Source organism: Acinonyx jubatus, chromosome A3 (assembly GCF_027475565.1).
Source record: "Acinonyx jubatus isolate Ajub_Pintada_27869175 chromosome A3, VMU_Ajub_asm_v1.0, whole genome shotgun sequence".
Lineage (NCBI taxonomy): Eukaryota > Metazoa > Chordata > Mammalia > Carnivora > Felidae > Acinonyx > Acinonyx jubatus.
In genome coordinates, this window is record NC_069388.1 from 70944987 (window position 1) to 70959676 (window position 14690).

Below are 14690 nucleotides of genomic sequence, written 5' to 3' on the forward strand. Positions count from 1 at the left end.
GTAGGGGCTGTGGATGGCCCAGATGTTGCCTCATTCTTTTTCTGCCACTCAATCTACTCGGAGCTTTTCTTTTTTTTCCTTTTAAAGCTCTAACACTGATGATATTGTTTAAAATCAGCCTGGGACTAGAGACAAAAATGCAGATGCAGTTATAGAAGCATGAACAGCTGAAGCATGAAACTAATAAAATCAAGAAAAGTAATAGAAAAATCCTAGAGGCTGGCTTACAAAAAGAAGAGGAGGAAGAATAAGAAGAAGACGACGACAATGCTGAATCAGAATCTTTACTGCTGAGTAAATTAAGTGGAAGGACCATTGCTAGAGAAGAAATAATTATTCACGTCAACATTAGCAGGGACATGGGTTAGCTGTGGGTAGCATATCTTTCCTTTAAGTCACCAGGACAGAGCAAGGAAAGGGCACACTGCTTTGCCGTGACAGTCTTCATTTTTTTCCCACCATCCCTGTGGCGTGGTCAGAGAGATTTCTAGAACCCAGTGCCAAGTCTGAGATCAGATTTGGAACAGAATTCTTGCTACCTTCTGAGATGCCACAAACCCAGCTGGAACCCTGAGCCTCTGAGACAGTGCCACATTCTGTTTGCTATGAGTTACATTCTCAATGCCTTCCAAGGCTGCTGGCCAAGACCATTCACAGAGAAGGGAGGCATCCTCACCAAGGCTGAGATGAGGATGTGTTAGAAAATGCCAGACAGGGTATATATCATTCTTCCCTCCTATGGACAAGAAACAACAACAACAACAACAACAAAAAGGCAGAACAAAATAGCAGTCAGAGGTTAACTTGCATTCCCGGCAAAGTTCTAAGACGTGAGACCATCAGGCAGCAAAATGGGCCCACCAGGCATCAATAACGTGGTGAGAAGGAGGCACCAGGAAAAGTGAAGCAAAGGCAGTTCCCATGGCTTTATGTGCAGATTCCAGAAGCTACTGCCAGAACATGGAGTCCAGAGTCACGGGTGAGTGCCCTGTGTAAATAAATTCTCCCCAGGCAGCTCCCCGCCATTATTGGATCTCCTCCTACATGGGTTCCTCCAACCCCTGCAATACCTTGGGCATCTGAGCTATTTCCTCCCCACTTTAGGCTGTACTGAGACCTTTTCCTTTGTTTATCAGCTTGACTGTAACAGGAGTGGAAAGGACAGATCTTGAGAATGAGCATCAGCTTTCAAGGATGTGCCTCAGCTGAGGTCATTGCACAGTCTGCTGGGGGCTGCCACTGCTATCCAGGGGGTTCGGGGGAACCTGGGGATTTATTGCTCTTGGCGCATCCACCAAATGTCCCCCTCCCAACCTTCAGGGTCCTTATCAGGGCCTTGACTCTGACAAAGAGACCTGCCAGGGCTCTTCATTTAGCCTTGTTTGAAGCTCTGCCTCTGCTACAACTAGATCCTTGGAATTCCACATGCCTTCCCAGAAGCTGGAGGAGATGACAGTCTCCTTCAGGGCTGTCATAGAGACCTTCTGATGACAAAGCATGTTGTGAGTTGGAAGGTGATCGTACTAGCCTATTATTGTCCTTTTTTTTTTAAGGTTTACAATGCAGTTAACAGAAGCCATAGCACTCTACCATCCTCATCACTGCCATGCCCCCCCTATTACTCAATCAACATAGTTCCACACGACCCAGGGCTTCCCCTTCCACCTGCACAGAATCCCAAAATGAGAGGAAGCCTGAATATTGCTGCATGTCGGAGCAATCACCACCTCCCTTACCACGAACAATGACTGCCGCATAATCCTGCTGAAAGGGATGCTTCCCTCGGGTTTATATTCCCCCACACAAACGTGTGCACATTCCTCCCCACACAAAACATTCACAAGATCCCTCCTGCACCTGTTCTCTTAGGTCCTGAATTCCTTTGGCACATAGGCTATTTCTTCCTAGAACAGAGACTCAGCCTGGGTTCCCCCAGAAAGCAGAGCCTGAGCCAGAGGACTTGTAAACTAGCATTCAATTACAGGGTAAGGGTCCAAGGGAGCAGGAGTGAGGAATAAGCCAAGGGAAGCACAGAACAACTAAGCTGCCAATATGCATCATTCACCCGGCCCCCACCAAGTGTGACTGATTGCTTGATTTGCAACACTGCATCCCTGTGAAGCTGTATAAGTACCATTTCAGTATCATCCCACGTGGGGAAAGATAAAGAATGTATCCACTGGCTCCCAGGCCCATTTGTTAAAAGTTCACTACTTGTGTGTTGCGGAGAAGTGAGCATGGGTGCCCACTGCAGTGTTCAAGTAGAAAGCCCTGGAGGGGAGCAAGTTGCTTTCAGGTGGTACCTGGGTAAAGTCACTCAGGGACCCACACAGCTAGAGCAAGAGACAGATGAGACTGAGAAAATATGAGCAGGTGCATAAGAGGGGTGTAATGCGATGGGTTTTCTAAGCTTTGAAAAAAAACAAATAGGCAACTTAACACCTAATGGTTCCAAGTGTACCACCTGTAACTTCTGGGTAATAATAAAACCAGAGCTAAAAGTCAATGGCACACAAAGAGAGAGAAACTCAAGTGTTCATAACCATGCAGAAAAGAACCAGTCTTCTTTTGGGTACACCAGCAAAATTTAAAATATAAATTTCTCAGTTGCATGTGAAATAGCCCTTTTTATGTGCCTATCCCGTGCCCCACGGTAAGTGTTTATCAACACTATATATCAAGAGATATATTTGCCTTATATCCATAAAGGACATTTGACACTTCCTTTATTCACTTTGACACAGCATTGAGTTCTTAAATAAAACACACTGCACAGTTTGAAGGGTGCTGTAGTTTTCTGTTGCATTTGTGGGACGGCACCTAAAGGCAAACATGGTGAAACAGAGGAAGAAATGCCGCATGGCAGTCTCACAATGCACTCATCCCTGCCTCAAGCCACCTCTCTAAAATGAGTAATTGTGGAGACCAGCTCACAGGCCAAATCTTGCCATACCTATTTTGTAAATAAAATGCTGCTAGAGCAGAGCCACACTCTTTGACTCGAGTATTTTCTGTGGCTGTTTCCTCACCACAACGGCAGAGTTGAGTGGTTGTGACAGAAACCATATGGCCCACAGAGGCTAAAACATTTACCACCTGCCAAAATGAACAAATCAGGAGACTATAGATGCTGGAGAGGATGTGGAGAAACAGGAACCCTCTTGCACTGTTAGTGGGAATGCAAATTGGTGCAGCCACTCTGGAAAACAGTGTGGAGGTTCCTCAGAAAATTAAAAATAGACCTACCCTATGACCCAGCAATAGCACTGCTAGGAATTTACCCAAGGGATACAGGAGTGCTGATGCATAGGGGCACTTGTACCCCAATGTTTATAGCAGCACTCTCAACAATAACCAAATTATGGAAAGAGCCTAAATGTCCATCAACTGATGAATGGATAAAGAAATTGTGGTTTATATACACAATGGAATACTACGTGGCAGTGAAAAAGAATGAAATATGGCCCTTTGTAGCAACGTGGATGGAACTGGAGAGTGTTATGCTAAGTGAAATAAGCCATACAGAGAAAGAAGATACCATATGTTTCACTCTTATGTGGATCCTGAGAAACTTAACAGAAACCCATGGGGGAGGGGAAGGAAAAAAAAAAAGAGGTTAGAGTGGGAGAGAGCCAAAGCATAAGAGACTCTTAAAAACTGAGAACAAACTGAGGGTTGATGGGGGGTGGGAGGGAGGGGAGGGTGGGTGATGGGTATTGAGGAGGGCACCTTTTGGGATGAGCACTGGGTGTTGTATGGAAACCAATTTGACACTAAACTTCATTTAAAAAATAAATAAAATAAAATAAAATAAAATAAAATAAAATAAAATAAAATAAAATACCACCTGGCCTTCACAGGAAAAGTTTGCTGACCCCTGGCCTCGACTGAAGACCAGATCCTTCCTCTTACAAGTAGCAGTAAGCTAAGGCTGGTATGATCCCTCAGCCAAGAACAAGAAAATCCCATGTCTTAATCACCATGTTCGGTCACCAGAGATTCATGCAAGGAAAACAAACACAAAGGAGACATGGTGCCTCTCTTCCTTTTACTAAGAACATAATCCTCTGATTCTTTCGTCCAAACTCATGTTTAAAAACTGCTCCACATGTCCAGCCCTGACTAAACTCAGGCTGTCCCCAGGCAATCCCAGAAATTCTGATGATGAAAAGTAGGTGCTGAGGAGGAAAAAGGATTCTCTTTTTAACAGGCTGGGTAAATAACTGTTCTCATGCTGCATCTGACAAAAAGCTCAAGAACCCATAAGTTTATGTCCCTCTGTGAAGGTGAGCCCAACTCTTACTTCCTCCCTGGGTGTAATATAGGTGCTCTGAGATAAACCAGTTTCTTCAAGGCATCTCATTAGCACTTCTCAATAAATAATGTTCTTCTACATTCTTAAGTGACTCCAACTCAACTTCTACAAGAAGAAAAGCAAGTTAGCCCAAAACATGCTTTTTGGCAAAGAACAAAATATAAGGAGATGTAATTCTGCCAGAGGCAAAATCCCAGAATTTTAATTGGATCACTCATTGACAGGTGTAATAACCACATAACTTACTAAACTATTAAGGAAATACAGAAGAATTCTGCCATTTTTACGTATTCAGCTGCATCATAAGCCAAATTGCATCCCCACAAACATGATAATAGATAGAAAAATCCTGCTCACTGGGGCATAGTGATGGCATTCTTACTGGTTTCTCTGCTTTTTATTTTCTTCCTTTCCAATTCCCCATACATTTCCACTGTGTTATGTTTCTAAAAGTTACATTAGAGTATTGGAATTCCCCTGCTTTAAAATTTTGCAACAGCTCCCTCCTTGTTACCTCTGGAGACAGTCCAAGCTCCTTAGCAAATGAGGCTCTCCACAGTAAGATGCAAACCTGAGCCACCAGCCCCATCTCTATCGTTTCAAACGTGGCCTTTGCACTGGGTGGACGTCACAGTGTTCTTTTCTTGGTCCACACACATGGTAAATACATGCTCCTGGACAGGTCACCAGTCCACACAGCTAGTGCTCTACCCATAAAGCATGGAAGGAAGTCTGATGCTGTAAATGGACTGTTCAAAGACATTATGTGTCTCATCTCTCAGTCAGTGCTCCAAAAGCCCCAGAGGACTAGACTCAAGAAGCAAGCCCAGTATTGCCCTCAAGCTACTGCTAGGTCACACACAGTCCTTCAAGTGACCTCCCTGCTGTGACTGACAGGACCCTCATTCACTTGCTCTATACCCACCTATTTCCACTGAGAACATAGTCTGATGGATCTTGGTCTTAGTCTATCTCCATCTCTCTCTCTGGCTAGATAGGTAAATAGGTAGATACATACATACATACAATCATAAATACATACATACAGATATCTCATCCAGGGAGGCAGCTCAGAGTTCCAGAGGATCTGCAGGGTATTCAACAAGATTCATTTATTCATTCAACAAATATTTTGAAGCACTTACTATGTGTCAGACCCTGTACTGATGAGTGTACGAGTATTCACTACTGCATATACACTATGGATGTGCACAGTGAATGAATTCATGCCTTCAGGAAGTTCACAGTCCTCTGATTAGCACCCCCTGCCATTTTCAACATCTGTGCTGTTTTCCCAGTTTTCCTATGTGCCCTGGGAGTCACAGGACAAACCCCCCAAATATCCAATGTCTAAAGATCTCCAAGCCATCTTGTGGTACGTGGACTGGTCAAAAATGAGGAGGGTTCATTGGACTGTAGGCCCCATGAGGCCAGTTCCATCCAGCATTAAGCACAGAGCCACAGGGCAATTAGGCTCAAGTCCAAAATAATACTGTCCAACTTTTTTGACACAAATGTTATCTTGCCACTGATATCTCAGGAGAAATTGCAGCAAGGATCATGCACCTGCTACTCTCAGTGGCTCCTCATTTGAGAGGTTCATAAATTGGGGCACATGACCAGGATTCATAAGCAGAAAAGACTATCAACTCTCCCTACATGCACTGGTCATCTAACTTACCCTATGGGTAATTGCAATGGCCCTCAATCTTAGATACCCACCTGGAATTTTTCCTTTACCAATTAAATACAAACTAAACTCTGGTACTAACCCTGCTTTTAAAATGCTAGTTATGGGGCACCTGGGTGGCTCAGTCAGTTAAGTATCCAACTCTTGATTTCAGTTCAGGTCATCGAAACCCACATCGGGCTCTGGGCTGATGGTGTGGAGCCTGCTTAGGACTCTCTCTCTCTCTCTCTCTCTCTCTCTCTCTCTCTCTCTCTCTCTCTCTCCCTCTCTGCCTCTCTCGCATGCTCTCAAAAATAAACTTTTTTTAAAAATGCTAGTTGGATCATGCATTCTTCCTACCCAGAGCCTTCAAAGGCTCCCCGATGCCTTCTGCCCAAATGCCTCACTCCAGTGTTTAAGGCCTCCATAACCTGGCCCCTAACTGCCTGGTACAGACCCCCTGTGCTCATCCCATTACTTAACAATCCATGTCCATTCCCATGGTGAGCCTTTTAAGATACCCTTTCCTGTTCTTGCCATTCACCAAAATTCCCTAATTCACTTAAAATGTATCCCAAGTGCCAGTGTCAAAGGGCCTTCCCTACACATTCCAACCAATATAAAGTGATTTTTCCTCCCAAGAACACAGTTTTGCTATTGGTGCCACTCATTTCAGACTACCATCCTATTGGTCAGCTTTTCATGTTTATTTGTCTTATCTCCTAACACCATTGCAAGATTCTTTTGAATGCAGGAACCATGTATTATCATTTTCATACTTACTATCTACAATGATACCCTGTTGGCATGCTTAAGAAAAAGGGAAGACCTATATTTCTCATAGAAAGAATGTCTAAAAATCCAGACTGTTCCTAATGGAGATGGTGGGGTCTGAGTTTACATAGAGCTTCCTGGGGCAACTCTGCTGTCTACTTTTTCTAGAACTCCTGACTCAGAACATAGTCAGAGGACAAAATCCAAGTGCCAACTTCCTCCTAATGGTCCACGTGGCAAAGAGCCTGAGTTTTGGGATGCACCCCTTAATTCTAGATTTCTACCACTCAGTGATGTCAGATCTCTTGCTCATATTCATGTAAGAAAGGAGATGTAGGTTAAAGTAAGCATATCGAATTATGTGTGTATACAAGTACACTTCCCTCTGCATAAAGTGACACACACCCCCAACACACACACTCCTTTACTGGAATCTCCACCATACTTGAATCTTAGCATAGAAGACTACTTCATAGGATCTTTTCCTTTAATGAAAAAAAAATTAACCTTTGAACATCAACTAAATATTTCCCAAAGCCTAGAACCTGATTATGCCTAAACTCCATGAATTATTCATGCTGCTTCAAGTGAGAAAGATCAGATTTAATTATGTTCTGAGGGGGCATCTTCCCTAGCATTAAGTGGAGAATGTCCTCATTTGTCTACTGAGCTGTTTTAAGAACAGGTTATCATGGGCTTTCTACAGAACTGCATATGCTAAGAAACAAAAGAAGGTTCACTGGATCGGCATAAGGGAAATAAATATGAAACCAGAGAGTCTTTTCCATACCCCACGTGGAGCCTGTTTCTATTAAATTCAGGCAAGAATGACACCAATACCAACACATGCAAACCCTAATAAATTAGCTGCACCCAATTATTAAGAAGGCAGCCTTAGGTCATAAAAACGATTTTGTGAAATTGATCTTAAATGAAAAATGTGTAATTACACTTAAAGCAGTTACAGGCTGCTAGTCAATGAAAAATTTATATTTCCCGTGGAGTTGTACTACTTTCTGTGCATATAAAATTAGTTGGATTGGGAGAATTTATATTACAATCGGAAGTGGTTCAAGAGACAGAAACATTTTTCAATGTACTTTTCTAAATGATCCCACAATCTGGCCAGCTATGCACCCAATGTGCACGTTACAATTTTATTGCCTTTGGCCAAAAGCTACTGTAAGACCAAGTATTCGGAATTCTAAGCAAGAAACTCACAATATTTTTTAAAGCCATGAATCCATTTTTTCTATATTCCTTTTGTTATTCTTTCCTTAAGATCTGAAAGACTTAGTTTTTAGTAAGAGCAAAAGTAACCTAGGGTAAAAGAATGCTATGGATGAAAAGTCATGGGATCCATGATGATTCATCCCTTACTTCACCATCTACATCCATCCATCATGAACTTCTATAGGTTCGATCTCCAAATTTATCTCAAAACCAAACATCCCTCTCCATCTCCACTGTTGACATCCTGGCCCAAGCCACCGTGGCACCAACCTCTTGACTGGCCTTTTTCCTTCTGCTCCTCCAATTCACTCTTTCCACGATAGGCTGAGGGATCCCTTTGAAAATGTAATCAGAGCATACCACAGGTCTGCCTCAGACCTTTCAAAGGCTTCCCAGTGCCCATTAAATAAAACCCAAACCCTTCTTATGATCTATTAGGTCTTGTTTGATCTGGCATCTGGCCCCCTCCTTAACATTGCCTCTTTTTTTTAATTTTTTTTAATGTTTATTTGATATTGAGAGACAGAGAGACACAGAGTGTGAGCAGGGGAGGAGTAGAGAAAGGGGGAGACACAGAATCTGAAGCAGGCTCCAGGCTCTGAGCTGTCAGCACAGAGCCCAACATGGGGCTTTAACTGACCAACTACGAGATCACGACCTGAGTCAAAGTTGGTCACCTAACCAACTGAGCCACCAAGGCGCCCCTTAACATTGCCTCTTTTAATTCTTGCCCTCCCTCACAGTGGACCATCACACTGGTTTCCTTTCCTTTCCTGAAGCTCTTCTACCTCCTGGGCCTTGTGCTTACCTTGATGCCTTTCTTCTGGAATCCTCCCTGCTTGACTTATGATAGCTCAGTCTCTCACTTATTTCCTGTAGAGTCATCATTTTATTAACTTATTTAGTTGTTGTGGTCTGTTTTAGCCTTCAGTGAATGCAAAACTATTGAGTGAACAAAATAACATATTTAAGAAACAGTAAATTCATGAAGAAATACTTGCATACATAAGCAAATAGCTTAAGGGAAGTTCAGATTTAAGCTTACAATTGCCTGCTAAAATAGAACTAGACCCTTTCAGGGCTATAATTTCTACTTTTTAATTGCACTAAAAATTACACTGTGTTAGCAATTTTTCGTTTATCTGCTTAAAGATACTACTAAAGAAGAAGTTCATGCTACTAATCAACATATGCAATTTTTTGGCCTTTTTTTTATATTGAGCATTTCAAAATTTTACACATTAATTTCACCAAAGATAGCCACTTAAAAGGCTAATCTGTCTTGTCTTTTGGTCACCCTTTGGTAATTTTGTATGACTTGCCTCAAATAGTCCCACTAGATAAATATTAAACATTATTTCCAATACTAGAGGATGGAATCAAGTAGTCTACCCACAACACCCGCCAACAAATCATACACAGGTTTGCTGTCCTTAGAAATTGAGGAGATGCATATGGCACAGTTGGTTAAGCATCCGACTCTTGATCTTGGCTCAGGTCATGATCTCACAGTTTATGAGTTTGAGCCCTACATTGGGCTCTGTGCTGATGCATTGGAGCCTGCTTGAGATTCTGTCTCTCCTTCTCTCCGCCCCTCCCCCGCTTGTGCATTTTCTCTCTCTCTCTCTCTCTCTCTCTCTCTCTTTCCCTCCCTCCCTCAAAATGAATAAATAAATTTAAAAAATATATTTTAAAGAAACTGAGGAGATGCTAAGAAATATAAAATAAAGTTGCACCCATAATGGATCTTCCAACCTATCCTTGAGAAAAAACAAAGATGGAAGGAGGATGGATGAAAGAAAGAGTAAGGACTTGAGGTGAAGTCATCCTGAAGGGGGTGAGGGCAGGGCAGCCCTGAGATGCCTTTATAGGATGGAAAGACTGCAAATAGGAAAGGACAGCAGGAAACATTACAAAAAGGGGAAAAAGTGTGACCACAGGTTCCAAACACATGTACAGAGCAGTGAGTAACTTGGTCTGACTAGAGCAGAGTCAAAACTGGGGAGAAATAATAAGTCAAGAGAAGCTCAAGAGTATTTGGGGTCAACAAGTCAGACTGAGCTGGCAGCAGCTTATGGTGTCTTGGCCTATGATACTGAAGAACTAGGGAAGATTTTGACAAAAGAACAAATTCATGGGAGATAAATGCTTCTGTGGTGAGAAACTGGCATTTGAGGACCTGCATTTACATGGTAGAGGAATATCACTTATTAAATCAGTACTCAGAATATATACCTTTCTAATCTTCAAAGCAACTGAGCATACTATTGTGCATTCTCTACAAAATCTCTAATTTGAAGAAATAAGGATTGAAAAACCTGGCATGAAGCTTTGTGCAGAATGAAACTGAAAATGTGGCCTGCAGAAAACAGTAAAATCGTACTGCGAAGGAATGACCATATATGATTGAGTGCTAGAATAAAGAACCATACATATGTGCTTCATCAATTATCTAACACTTCATGCCCCAGCATGACTTGTGATCATGAAGTCTTCCCCCAAAACCCCTGTGAAGCAAGAGTTCTGGATTTCAAATAAGAATGGGAATTAGTTGACATGTTCAAGTCTACAAAAACAGTATAAACAAATAATGAGAACAAGAATTTCCTCAATTCTTGCAACTTGCTTCAAACTCTGGACCATTTTGCAAACGTTTGCTCAGATCAGTGGTAGTTGTTATGTGTGCAGCCGCACAGACAAGATGCTGATCGTGTAACCATTAGAACAACTTAGACAAAATAAAGGCTGGGAACATTCACAAGGATGGGAACCATAAACCACCTGTTGGATGTAGGCCCTGGGGAAGATTTGTATCTGTTCCATAGCTTGTAACCATGCTATTTAGTATTTTGTAACCAAAATAAATGTGTCCTTGCTAAATTCTTTGTAATATATCCCCTTAATATATCAAGACTTCACAACTTTAACAGTATCTCCTGTGGAATGTAACCATTAATCTCAAACATACTAATTAGTTATCATGGGAAACTGTATTCAACCTGGTATCTATAAATGCCATAGAAAATTCCTTCAGTCCTTTGTTAGCAGGAAGAGGCTCAAGTCTCCATGTCCCACTTGTTTTCCTTTGGGCCTGATTGGATTAAATAAATCAGTGGCTCTAATGCATCATCTTAAAAAAAATGCCATATGAAAAACTTTATTTTTGTCAGTACACACACACACACACACACACACACACACACACACACACACTTTCCAGACATCAGAACAGAGGGTCACAGAACAGAGAATGTGTCTTAATCAGCTCAGGCTGCTATAACAAAATACTACAGACTGGGTAGCTGAAACAACATTTATTTCTCACAGTTCTAGATACTAGTAAGTCCAAGATCAAGGTACCAGCAGAGTCAGCTCCTGTTGAGGGCTCTCTTCTTGGCCTTCTTGCTATTTTCACATAGCAGAGACAGGGGGCTCTGGTCTCTTCCTTTCCTTATAAGAGCACAAATCCCATCTTCCCCCCCACCCCCATCTCACAATATTATCTAAACCTAATTATCTCCTAAGGGTCCAACGTCCAGATGATGTCATACTGGAGATTAGGATACCAACATATGAATTTTGGGGGACACAAACATAAAGGCCAGCAGCAGGCTAACCTCAGATAAATCGCTTGCACTCTTCCAGGTCAGTCTCAAGATTGTCCAGCAGATAATTGTGCCATGGTTACCAGTCCCAGGGGAGGACTCTAAAACTTCTGCTCACTGTATCGTAGTAACACAGTCACCAAGAAGAACACGAGGCAGTCAAGCATGGGATGGAAGAGTGCTTTATTTACATAGGGAAGAGATACCACAAGATCAGCTACAATAGTGGGCATCAGTTCCCCATGGCCAGCAGGTCTCTCCCAGAGGCCAGCATAACACAATCTGCCTTTGTACACACTCTTGTGCACAGTGGGAAGACCCTGTCTCCTCCCCACAGAGGATAGATACTGTAAACAGAAAGAGTTGGAGGGTCTCCAGCTTTGGGACACAAGAGAAGTCATTTTAGGCCCCAGCTATTTTTCCTGATGTATGACCTATGTCTCCGGCTCTACTTGCCCAAACACACTTCTTGTAGAACTTCCTAGGAGATGTCAGAGTTACAGAGAAACACAAATGCCTCAGTAGTTAATGAGTTAAGGGAAGAAAGGGAATGCAAAAGATAACTGTCTCTACCAGGCCAGGAAACAGCCTAACCATATCAGGGACAAGAAATCAGTGGGACAAACTCTCAGTGCTGTTTCCAAAGTAAGCAAGGCCCTGCATTCTTCACCTGAGATAAGAGGCCCAAGACCCCAACCAGTTTATACCCATTCTTGAAGCATGCCCATAGCTCCTTCCCCTCACCTAAGAGTTACTTCTATCAAAAGTCTCTGCTCAAGGAAGAGCACAAACCTCATTAACATAACATCCAGTACACGTATGTTTCCTAAATACACATGCATAACCTTATACCCATCTCTACATGCAATGACAATGTTCCCCTTTCTGAATACTCATCCTAACCCTAAATAAAAGAAACCCACTGACCTCTACTTGGGGAGTCACGGTTTTGGAAGTTATTCCCCATGATCTCCTACTTGCTGTAAATGAAGCTTTCTTTGTGTGATGCCTCTACCTGGTATAATCTTTATCTATAAGTCACCAAGCAGCGAACTCAGGTTAGTTCAGTTACAATGTGACAGTGAAGTTGGCCATGTGTTATATGATCCACACTCTTCAAGCAGAGACTAAAGAACATTTATTAAGCACGACAAAGAGAGAAAGATTCCCACACAAGGTAACAAGGCCGGTATAGGTTGTTTGGGATCCTTACCTCTTAGTATATGTAGCACGGCTTTGGTAGCAACAGTAGCTCCCACTGGGTCTGAGTGTCACTGGCCCCTCCTCCAGGAGACAATTGCAGTTGGCCACCCCCTGCTCTCCGGTAACCAGGTGCCGCCAGAAGGCCGTGATCAAAATCGCCGATAAGTCAAAGGACATGCAACAGGACTCGGTGGAGTGTGCCACTCAGGTATTGGAGAAATAGAACATGGAGGAGGACAATGCAGCCCAAATTAAGAGGGAGCTTGACAAGAAGTACAACCCCATGGGGCACTACATCCTGGGAAGGAACTTGGGTAGTACTGTGACACGTGAAACCAAATACTTCATCTGTTCTACCTGAGCCAAGCATCCATTCTTCTGTGCAAATCCAGTTAAAAGCAGGGCACCTGGGTGGCTCAGTCATTTAAGTGTCTGACTCTTGATTTTGGCTCAGGTCATGATCTCGCATGATTGTGAGTTCGAGCCCCACATCAGGCTCTGTGTTGACATTATGGAGCCAGCTTCGATTTCTCTCTCTCTCTCTCTCTCCCTCTGCCCCTCCCCTGCTCTCTCTCTCTCTCTCTCTCAAAATAAATAAGTAAACTTTACCAAAAAATCTAGTTAAAAGCATGGACTGTGTCATACACCCAGTGACCCATCCAAAAACAAGGACTACAGCCTGAATTCCAGATACCAGAGACTGAAATCTTCAGCCTTGCCTTAGGGATCACCTTGATCACCTTGATCAGCCTTGCCTTAGGGATCACCATGTTTTTTTCTCCTCAAAATCCATTCCTTTCAAATAAATAAATAAATAAATAAATCTGTTGGAAAAGTGAGGGAAAAAAAAAAACAAAAGAAGTAGTCTAAGCCCAAGGCCCATTTGTATGTGACCAAGTGGGTGACAAAAGACAGCATGCATGAGACTGCTTTCCCCAACACAGGTCTTTGCAAACCCTGGCACCCTATTTACCTGCCGAGCAGATGCACACACATGTAACATACACCCCACTTTTACAAAGACATTTCTCTGGGGAAAAAACATTCAAGTGCCTTCAACGTACATATATTTTAAAACACTTTGAAGTGGTTTCACAAGAGAACAACACCTTGTTTATGAAAGCACAATATATTTTATACTAATACCTTGGGGGGGAGAAGGTATAAAATATCCAAAAGAATTTATTGGCATCAGCAAATACTGTACTAGTACATGGCTGGGTTGTACCAGCAAAATATTTAAATTGAAATTTTTAGGGGAATGACCCAGGTGGCCTTGATCAGCCATGTGGGCCCGAAGTTGGTTAGTTTTATTGAAAGTACAGATGGGAGGTGAAAATCCTATCTCTTTCTGTGGTGTGTTTGTAGGATGGGAATAACTCTGGACTCCGTTAGGAGGCGGGTGGGGTAGGGAAACAGTTCTTAGGCACTGACAAATGTGATACACCAAATGGAATGAGGACCCTGTTCCCCTTGCCTTGTCCAGACAGAGCCCAGGGAGTGCAATGGAAGCTTGGATAAAACATCCCCTAAGGCAAGCTGCCAACTCCCAGGACTGCCTTCTATGTTGCTTTCGTCTTCATTTACCTCTCACTTACCCGTATCAGTGGAAAGAAATGGGAGGTGGGTAGTGCTGCGGATCAAATGTTTTCTGGCTTCCTTTCATGAACCCAGCAGGACCCAGACTGCAGCTCTGGTATGAAGTGGCAGCAGTCGGGCAGGTTCCTTAGTGTTGCCAGTTCACAACTAGAAGATAACCTTCCTGAGGACCCATGGTGAGAGAGCAGTGGAGGCAGAACTAGAATCTGGGCCCCTCTAACTCTGAAGTCTGAGCTTGCTCTGTGGGCAGGAGAGAGCAAACCCGTGGATGTCTTCCACCTCCCTCCCCTCA

At 42.8% G+C, this 14690-nt stretch overlaps 1 pseudogene; it reads left to right on the forward strand.

The window, feature by feature from the left end:
- The first annotated feature begins 2237 nt into the window (after nucleotides 1–2237).
- Nucleotides 2238–13314, forward strand: LOC106977182 (dynein light chain 1, cytoplasmic-like; annotated as a pseudogene).
- The last annotated feature ends 1376 nt before the right edge of the window (nucleotides 13315–14690 follow it).